The 10,857-nt window shown below is 42.0% G+C and overlaps 1 protein-coding gene across 2 annotated transcripts in view; it reads right to left on the bottom strand.

Moving 5' to 3' along the window:
- The window catches only part of LOC128624900 (transmembrane protein 198-like), a 37,841-nt gene extending 27,576 nt beyond the window's left edge, over window positions 1-10,265 (bottom strand). The window contains exon 1 of one of the 2 annotated variants that reach the window (XM_053652749.1): window positions 9,684-10,265. The gene's annotated coding sequence lies outside the window, so the exon portion shown is untranslated. The remainder of the gene's footprint in view (window positions 1-9,683) is intronic. The other variant, XM_053652748.1, reaches the window with a different exon arrangement.
- Window positions 10,266-10,857: the final 592 nt, after the last annotated feature.

Below are 10,857 nucleotides of genomic sequence, written 5' to 3'. Positions count from 1 at the left end.
GAGTGGACGTGCTGAAGCATGAACGTGTGACCGAGCTGCAGCAGTCCTGGGGAAATTAAAGCTCAACAGATGCATTGATGTGCTCATAGGTATATAGGAGTCTTTGACACACCTTTACGAGCCATTATGCCTTGCATGAAGTACAGCTGAAATGAATCCATTCAAATAATTCACTGAAGAGGAGGCAAAGCACCGATGAAACCCAATGCTGTATGCACAGTTAGAAACTACAAACCCATATATACTAGGCATGTTGGATGTACAGGAATATTTAAAACAATATTTTTTTGTAATACTGTTTTGGTGGTCTTGCCTGGTGGCATCCACACCCTAGAGTCCATGACATCAGGGTGAAAGAGCTTAGCAAGGGAAATGACCCCACACTCCACAACATTACCCTTATCATCTCAGTCAGGATTAGGCTGCCTATTTAGGGGTCACTTTGGGGCTATGCTCCCAAAAGCCCAAGTTAGGGATGTCACGATACCAAAAATGTAGTCGCCGATACCGACACCACCAAAAGTACACGATACTCGATACCAAAGTCGATACCACAGTGTGGTTTAAAAAAAATAATAATAATAATTTTAAAGATAAAATTAAAAACTCCTGGAGAACATCCTCCTCTGGCTGATACCGGCAAAAAAAAAAAAAAAAAAAAAAGAGCGCGAAAGATTTTAGTTATCAAACACTAGCTGCGTTTACATGGACAACAATAATCCACTCTTAATCCGATTAAGACCGTACTCTAATTAAGAAACTAGCATGTAAACAGCAATTTTTACTTACCTTAATCTAATTAAGGTCATAATCGAAGTAAGCAATAATCTAATTAAGACAGGTGGAGTACTCCTGTTTTAGTCGCATTATGGACGTGTAGTCGTGACATGTAAACACCTTAATCACATTATGAGCGTCGTGTGTGAGTTTTCACCGCATTTTGCGACAGGACACGATCACACACGGCAGTTTTACGGCGAACAAGAGAGTTCGGCCGCGTCCCAAATCGCATACTTTCCTACTATAGGCCTGTAGTGGGGAAAAATACATGCATCTCGGCTACTATATAGATGGTAACTATGCGATTTGGGACACACCCACCGCTTCAAGCTGTTTGCACGTACAGCATGACAAATAATTAACTGCACTTAAAGCGTTCGTAAAAAATTAAATAAAAACACCCAAAACTGTAAACGGTACCATAACGAAGACGAACTGTATGTTGATACGTGAAATTCTGGAGGGACGTCGGACGGCGTGGCGCGGTGACGTAATGACGCGGGCTGTTAATCTAACTATGTTCTATAACATGTACAACGGGAACATGACAGGAGTATTCTAAAAGCGACTCATGTAAACACCTTCATCACATTATTATCTTACTCAGAGTAAGGTCAATAATTAGATTACTGCTGTCCATGTAAACGTAGTCACTGTCTGACAATGACTAATAACAAGTGCTAAGGTGCACTCCTAAGCGCGCACGCACGCACGCAAACACAGCTTATACTCTGAAAGCAAGCATTAGTTTAAATTCACTGATGTGGTGGCAGGACAGAATGATTTATTAAAAGCATGAACATGTGAATAATTATTAGTGACATTAGGCTACATTTAGCTGACAGGACACGGGCTGAACGGCGATGCATGCTGGAACATTAGGCGGTAGTTTAACACATCACAATATGTTAGCAGCGCTAACAAATAACAGGCTATCGCTAACATTACATGGAGCATAACGTTAGCTGGTTTCACGGCAACAATGCCAGCTGTCTCAAACAAACATAACATAGGACCGTCTTTCAGGCGCTTCGCCAAATTCCAGGTGTCTCCTCGCTTTGTTTGAAATGAACGATAGCATCCGCTGCACACCGGAAACCAACGCTACCTTTCCTCTCTTTTCCTCTCAACGAGTCGGGGCGGAGCTAAACTTGTTAAGCTAAGCTAATCTTCTGTAGTTTTCCCCCGTGTGCTTGTAGGCGTTCTCCTTCACCACTTGTGGACCGACTAAAACACTTGCGCTTTACTTGCTGCCCCCTTCAGTTCCGGAAGGATTACAACCTCGGTACTTAAGCTACTGCAGAAAAACAAGTACCGTCTCGTTTTAAGAATGTTGGTACCCAAGTATCGGTTCTCATGACATCCCTACCCAAGATATCTTCTACGGTTATTAATTTGTTTAATCATGTGCACCTTCTGAGAGAAAACAGTCCTATAATTCTTTTTCCCAGTGGAGCGTGAACGTGAATAGTTGAAAAACATGCGGCAGAACTACCACTGCAGTTATAATTACAACACGAGTTCATTTTATTACAATACTGGGATATTAAACTGTGATAAAGGCTATGTAATCATCACCATGCAATGTTGCAGACCTAGAAAGTGTGTAACACATACATACAGACTGCAAAATGCTAATAATAATAATAAAGTCCTCACCCAATAACCTCCAGAGAAACTACAGAATAGCCCGATTGAACAGGTGGTGTTACAGGACAGGAAACACACTCCCTTGGGTCAGAACATGGATAGTCCTCGGGATGTGGTGAGCTATGTGGTGTAGAAGCACTTAAACATATACAGTGGGGGAAATAATTATTGAACGCGTCAACATTTTTTTTTTTCCCAGTAAATATATATTTCCAATGAAGCTATGCACACACAATTTTCACCAGACTTCAGTACTGAGGATGGTCTAACCATCCAAATATCACCTGGTCATGTGGTAGGGCTGGGTATTATGAAGTTAGGATATCAATACTGTGAAATAGCATCGAGATAACTTTCATAATTATCAGGGGTCAGTGCTTTCAATAACTCTTGGACTTTCACCGTGACCGACACAGTGAGACGCCACACCTACTTCACTGGGACTAAACAGGGTCATAGGCCACGCCTCCTTCACCAGGAAGGACGCAGACCACACCTTCATACCACGTGGAAGATGCGGCCGCGCCGCTTTCACCTTCTTTCTGAAGCGCTAGTGGTGTCTGGTGTCCCGTGGTGTCCGTCCGTCACTCAGCAACCATGAGCTGCGCTCTCCATGACGATGAGGAAGTTGGCACAGGATGGGTTTTACGGCACCGCAATTCCCGTGCAGTAGCTCTGATATTAGATTCATTTATGGAGGAGAGGGAAGGGGAAACGAACAAAAACAAAAAACCCGCTTGAGTGCACCCCATCCTTCAAGCACGCAGAAAATATAGAGAATTTCACCGACTAATTTCATCAAGTGTTCTGCCTGAAGAATAGGCGCTTTACAAATCGTACAGCTATGATCAGCTGTTCCTCCTCGGCTGAGCTTTCAACGTCGTTTACGGAAAGGCTGACGCCGATTTGCTGGTTCTTGTCACATGACCTGCAGTGCACTTGCGGTATTCTGAAAAACTGGGCTTTGTCGGTCTCGAAAAACGAGCGCATCGCACCGCACGAGTGTCGCGATGGCGTCTCTCCCTATACGAGCACGCTTGCCGCGCGTCTACATTTAAAATAACAAACTTGAGCGTGCAGATCACCCAGATCCACTTAGATAACAACGTCCGATACACACCGTTCTAAATCAACGCAGCTGGAATAAAACTAACAGGAAGAAAGGAGAAACTTCTCTTCGGACTCCGATATCTGGACTCAAGTAAGCAACAAACATAAGAAGGAGCAAGTAATTTGTTTTACAAGTTACATGCTATAACCTAATACACAGCATTTACTATGCAGAAACCTTTGGCTTAGTTAAGGTCGGAACTCTTTGTATAACGACATCTAAAGAGTTATATATATGACTACATGAATACACACATACACCCAACCCACTGGTGGAACCTGTCCAGCTACACTCATGCAATTACTTAAATCATGTGGCAGCAGCACAATGCACAAAATTCAGTTAATGTTCACATCAAACACCAGAATAAGGGGGGGAAAAAATCATCTCTGTGACTTTGACCGAATCGTGGTTGTTGGTGTCAGATGCATTTCAGAAACTGCTGATCTCCTGGGATTTCCTAGAGCGTCTAGGGTCTACACCGAGTGGTGCGAGAAACAAAAAACATGCAGTAAGCAGCAGGTCTGCAGTGAGAGAAGAGCCCTAGCTTCATTAGACCACACTGTTCAGCCAGGGGGATAATGTCTGTCTATCGGGAGACACGGATCACAGTTTATTGACGTAGGGCTTGGGAACGGGCATCACACGGTGTTGCATTGTGGGACTGATCGACCATACTGGGGGCTCTTGTTCACATTATCTGTTCATTGTGTAGCCCATGTTTAACTGTGACAGATAAACCCTGCACGGCATCCTGAAGGAGAACTCCAAACAAAAGACTTTTATATTTGAATAAGATGTTTTAGGATGCAAAAGCATGACATTTTAAGAAAATCAGACAAATTAAAAAGATGCTACAAGCTTTCAAACAATGAGGGGCTAATGATGGAGGCACTACTCTAATATTTTATTGAACATACTGCATGAATTTGTTCCTTAAAGGATTTTTAAAAACTGCAAATTCATGTGGAATTCACAAAATGTACAAGTCGCAGGGTGCAGTTACCCGCGGACGGAAGGGCTTTTCCAACAAAGTCGCGTTAGCTGTGTGATGTAGATTTAGCTTGCAAGCTATTTACATTTGCCTCGGTCCATCCGAGACGCCATTAGACTCCGTTTTAGAAAGCAGCAAAGCATTGGATGGGAGAGAACAGTCCTTCAGACCTCGAGACATAACTCAAAGAAAACACAGCATATGGTTTTAACTTCTCCGTTAGAGCTTTCAGTGTGCTCTCGGGTGTGGACGTATAAATAACTACACACTTACTTCAACAGCAAGAGAGTGATGAAGCAAGAGAGCGCTACGGACGGCAACAATTATGCTAATTTTAACGAGCTCACTAAAGTAATTCGTTCATTTAAAGTAACTGACAAATGTGTTCAGTAAAAATTGTCTCGAATAAAACACGAGTATGCAGTTTGGGCCGGACCTTGCTAGTGGTGGGTGATATACTGGCGTAAATGACAGTTTCCCCAAATGAAATAATTAATATGGATTGATTTACATGGAACTTTTAATTGGATATTAAGAACATCAGCTCATTTGGCACAGCTGTTCTTAGGCACGAATGCAAGTGTTATATTGCTTTCATACTATGGAACAAGAATTTAATGTTATATAAACAAGAAGTGAATATTAAAGCGACATTTCAGACACAATACGGCCAAACGATGGGTTTATTTTCGCTCCGCTAGTGGAAACAGATCCCGAAGAAGCCACACTCCGCTAGCTAGCATGTACTGATTTGCAGATTTTCGATAGTGATATTCATGATACTCTTTTCTGAGATATAATGATATATTTTTGTCATCTTTAAAATCATCATAAACTGACTAGACGGCTGATTTGATGTTAATTTGTTATTGAAACTATGAAAGAATTTGACTGAATTTGCTCTTCTTCCTTTTCAAAATGTTCAATATTTATTTTGTACATTAGGAAAAGTTAATGCAAGGGTCACGGGGAAACCTGGAGCCAATCCCAGGGAGCATGGGGCACAAGGCGGGGTACACCCTGGACACGGTGACAATCCATCGCAGGGCACAATCACATACACACTCACACACCCATTCATACACTACGGACACTTTAGACACGCCAATCAGCCTACCATGCATGTCTTTGGACTGGGGGAGGAAACCGGAGTACCCGGAGGAAACCCCCGCAGCACGGGGAGAACATGCAAACTCCACACACACAGGGCCACGGTGGGAATCGAACCCCCGACCCTGGAGGTGTGAGGCGAACGTGCTAACCACCGTGTGCCCCTTTTGTAGGAATGTCTTCAAATAAAATCAAAGAAATTGTGGGAAACACTCGAATGTGTCTGGTCCTGCCGTTATGTCGCTCCCGCTCATAATAGTGCAATAACTCATTAGCACCATGGAGTAAGTCACATATGTCAAAGACAAACTTTGAATGACGGCGGCAAATATATAGCAGCCAAGCCAAGCAGTCCAAGACGAGACCTGAAAAGTCAAAACCGCAAGAAAAGTGACGCGACGTGCATATGCAAAGTGGATATGGTCTTGCATAACACCATATTTATTTGAGCCATACACTTAAAAGAGAAGAACCTGCGCTACAGCTCGTCTTCGTCTCCTGTGCGAGAACTGAATCGGACTAACCGGTTGACGGTGGTCTCGAATTAAAGAATTGCATTTTTCTTAGAAGCTGCTTGAAATGTTTGTGAAATAGAAGTCTTTAAGTGATCACGTACCTTAAAGTTACTCCTGAATGAAAAGCTGCAAAGTTCATTTACACTTCGAATACTGGCCAATGAGGAAGACACAAAAGGTGAAGATCATAAAACGTCATGGGTATCATTTCCACTGAATTCAGCTTTTGTGAAGACCCAATATGAAGTCATTCGTTCAAAACCGGTTTGGTTTCCCGATTTAGCCTCAAGCTGCTTTTACACTGCGCTTGAGTTTCAACTTACTGACTGAAGACCAGATATTCTCCTTTAGGATTTTCTTGTAGAGAGCAGAATTCATGTTTCCCTCAATTATTACAAGTTGCCCAGGCCCTGAAGCAGCAAAGCATCCCCACACCATCACACTTCCTCCACCATGCTTGACCGTAGCTATGATGTTCTTTTTGTGAAATTCTGTATTTGGTTTATGCCAAATGTAACCAGACCCCTGTCTTCCAAACGGTTCCACATTCAACTCACAGAACATTCTCCAAAAACGTTTGAGAATCAGTAAGGTGTGTTCTGGCAAAACGAGCCTTAATGTTCTTCTGGGTTATCAGTGGTTTTCTCCTCGCCACTCTTCCATGGATGGCGTTTTTGCCCAGTGTCTTTCTGATAGTGGAGTCATGAACAGTGACCTTTACTGATGCAAGAGAGGCCTGTAGTTAGTTTGATGTTGTCCTTGGCTCTTTTGTGACTTCTTGGATGAGTCGTCGCTGTGCTCTTGGAGGAATTTTGGAAGGTCGGACACTTCTGGGAAGGTTCACTACTGTGCAGAGTTTTTCCAGTTGGAGATAGCGGCTCTCACTGTGGTTCTTTGGAGTCCCAGCGCCTTTGAAATATCTTTGTAACCCTTCCCAGACTGATTTATTACAATCACCTTCTTCCTCATCATTTCTGGAATTTCTTTCAGCACTGGCATAGTGTGTTACTGAGTAAGATCTTTTAACCAACTTCATGCTGTTGAAAAAGTTCTATTTAAGTGTTGATGTGATTGAACAGGGTTTGCAGTGATCAGACCTGGTTGTGTCTAGTCCAGCTGAACCCCATTATGAATGCAGTTTCATAGATTTGGGGAATTAGTAACTTTCACACAGGCCCAGTTGGTATTGGATAACTTTTTTTTTTGCTTCAATAAATACCATTATCATTTAAAAACTGCATTGTGTGTTTATTTAGGTTGCCTTTACTTGTATCTTCGATTTTGTTTTAATTTCTGAAACAATTTAGTACGAGATAGCCACAAAAACAGACGAAATCAGGAAAACATTAGCAAATACTTTTTCACAGCACTGTAGTCGTGGTTTTGCCATTGCCGGTACTGTATCTATAGCGGTCTCATGAATTTGGTGTAATCCTACACCATGTTCCAGTTGGTGGCTTTTAAGCAAACGTCACATCAGCGATCATGTTCAGATTTTAATAAAAAAATACCTCAGACTGCCAGCATTTATTCTTCTACACTCTTTGTTCGCAAGGGCAAATTTATGCTTGAAATATAACAATTTTTAGATGATGGCATTTCTTTTTCCAAGAGAAAAGGAAAAAAAAAAAAAAAAAGTGTCTTTCCAACACTTACGGTATCTCCCATGCTATCTCCACTGCATTCGGCCAACTCAGTGCATGATGGCGCGGTATTTCCAGCACTTAGCCTAGTGGTCACACTCATGCACTGACAACGGTATGACCCATTTTAGCGCTGGACAAACTTATACTGACGTTTTCTTTTCAGGCAGAGCAAGCAATGTGAACTATTTTTCACTATTAAAACTTAGCGCGTGAAATTCTCAAGACACCCTCGACATCTTGTTTTGATGTCCTTCAGGAGGGGGATCAAGCCTTAATTAGAGGGTCAACCCCCCCAACCCAATTTGCACCCTGGTTTTAAAGCCACCGATCTCGACTCACGACCGAACGACCATCTTAAGACGACAGCAAAACCGAAACATAAATCATACCGTGTAAAACGCTGTATTAGTTCTGCTCTGGGATTAGGATGCTAACGTCAAACTCACGTTCACCTCAAAGTTATTCAGGTTCTCAGACAGACCGCTGATACGGCTTCTGACACTGTAATACACACTTATGTACGCTATAACAATGGATAATTTTAAAAAAATGACACCACAGAGCTGTAAACTTAACCGGGCTGTCATTTTACACCTGAAAACCCTTATATTTAAAATTATATATATAGTCCTAAAACTGCTGTTTCAATAAAGTAACATATTACTTAGCGGATCAAATCTCACATTTGATTGGGGAGAGCGTGTGCGCAATTTCAGCAACACAACAGTGTAGAACGAAAGGAGGATCTGGACAGGAAATACGCACGGGCTGACCGAGCACGTCGGAGATAAGCGGAAAATGTGTGCAAATTTGATTTATACACAAGCGGGTCCTTCATATCAACGTTTAAAGGATCGTTACTAAGTAAACGATCTAAAACTAAAAATGTCCAAGAGGATGACGGCGACATCTGCTTTCGACTACAAGTCCTCGTTGACCTCTCCTTCTTTCTCAGGCTAGGGCCGGACTGTCTACGTTTCTCCTACGATCCTCCAGTGAGGACCATCTGCTCCAAGCCAACTGCTGGAAGCTGCATGTGTGTGTGTGTGTGTGTAAGAGGGGAATGGGGGGGAAGGGGGTGTAATTGGAGATGCAATGTGACTTGACCACAAAACCCTGAATGATCTCTGTAGCACCAAAACAGGGGTATCCTGACACACATTTGGATGAACATGAATGACCGAGACGCCCACATCACGATGATATTACAACCATGGGTGAAGACTTGATGCCACATGGTTTAAGACTGGCCTTACTTTCGGCAAAATTATTTACACATGTCGAATCCCGTGAATGTCACGATTCATCTCAAACACAGCCGAGAGTGTAGGGAGACTGGTTAGAGAGTGAATTCTCGTATTTTGGTGTTGCAAAGACAAATAATATGAAAAGAACCATTATTAAATAAATAAATAAATAAATAAATAAATAAATAAAAACAGTCTTGCTGGCAACAACAGATGGATGACGTCATGAAAACCACTTGTATGAAGTCATGAGCTGCACTTTGGAGTAAAGTGTGTGTGTGTGTGTGTGTGTGTGTGTGTGTGTGTGTGTGTGTGTGTAGGGCTGAAAACCAAAGCGGGGCACTATAGAAAATAGCCAAATGACATTCATATGAATGGATGTAAACATATCGAAGCTCAGAAATATGACTAATCTAGATACCGGTTATATTTACTGTATGATTAAATCACACAGCTGTAACGCCATAGCATAACAATTAAACACAATAGGTTTTCAAAACACATGAGTTTTCAAAGCAAATATCTGTAAACATTAATTAGTTTCAAATAATCTATTTAAACATGGTAAAGTCTTTAGTATGAGGCCCAGAATTCATTTCAGAGACTTTAACGGCTGCAGCGTAAACTTACCGACGTGGAGCTCCTGTAATCGATAAACCAGAGGAGGAAGAGCCCGAAATGGAGTGCTAAAAGTCTTAAAACACCATTAAAACAGCACAAGGAGAGACCGAAGCGCTTTAAAAAGCAACATAGTTAGTTTTTAGTTTCTTCTCCACGTCTGCTGTGGGAAAAGTTTGACAGACTCGCACTCGGCGTCTCCACTCCGGGTTTGAAAGGATGCAGCGCCTCAGCTAAGCTAATCACAAACAGGGTTGCCAGATTGGACTTAACACCTACGGCCGCAAGAAATGTTTTGAATTTGACCCCAGAAGTGAGAAACATTACCAAAAATATCATATATGAAATATCGTCGGAAAATGGATTTGGGTAAGGCATCGTTTAGTTCAGGATATTTAAGTCACACACTAAAAAATTAAATATTTAAAAAATAAAATAAAAAACTCTTTTCAGGGGAAGGTAGCTAGCGTGCTTAAAAAGTCGCTAGAAATCACCACATGACGTCACGGCCTGGTTATTTGCTTATCAAAACATGTTACACAAGGGTTAAAGTGAGTTGGGACCATACAGGATGGTGTTCCGGCACCTTCTTTGGCATACCTGTGCCATGATGGACAGCAGAAACCAAACTTCTGGTCAAGTGTCACAGAAATAGTAAGACCTACTCATGTTTCACAGGGGAAAAGAAGAGCCAATCATGTTTCATCAGCTAATTTGCATATTCATTGGACTCGTCATGATCATTTGCATATCAGAATGAGGTACACTTGGGTTCAAGTGTCTTGGAACAGTCCAGAACAGAGTTCCGGAATCCTTGGTAAATTGGAAAGGGTGAAATTGTGATTTTTCCGCTTGTACCTGGGGCATGATGGACAGCAGGAACCAAACTTGGGTTTCACTGTGTCACAGAAACTGTAAGGTCCAAACATATTTTGCCGGGGGACAAAAGGACGAGCCGATCATGTTTCATCTTCAGACACCATTCAGTTTATTGACCATGGTGTAATCTGATGTGAGGTGTGCTAACACTGGCGGTGCTTATTATGCCTTCTGAATCAATTCATTCTGATTGCACAGTCAGAATAAACTGTTTATATGCATTCAACCCAAAGGTATGCGCCTAGAGACAATGAGGTTCAGTGTCAGAGTTAATACAGCAATATGGAGTGTATGAGTCTAGTCAGCG

The sequence above is a fragment of the Ictalurus furcatus genome, chromosome 21, assembly GCF_023375685.1.
Source record: "Ictalurus furcatus strain D&B chromosome 21, Billie_1.0, whole genome shotgun sequence".
Classification (NCBI taxonomy): Eukaryota; Metazoa; Chordata; class Actinopteri; order Siluriformes; family Ictaluridae; genus Ictalurus; species Ictalurus furcatus.
The sequence above is the reverse complement of the archived record's forward strand: the minus strand, read 5'-3'. Positions and strand labels throughout refer to the sequence as shown.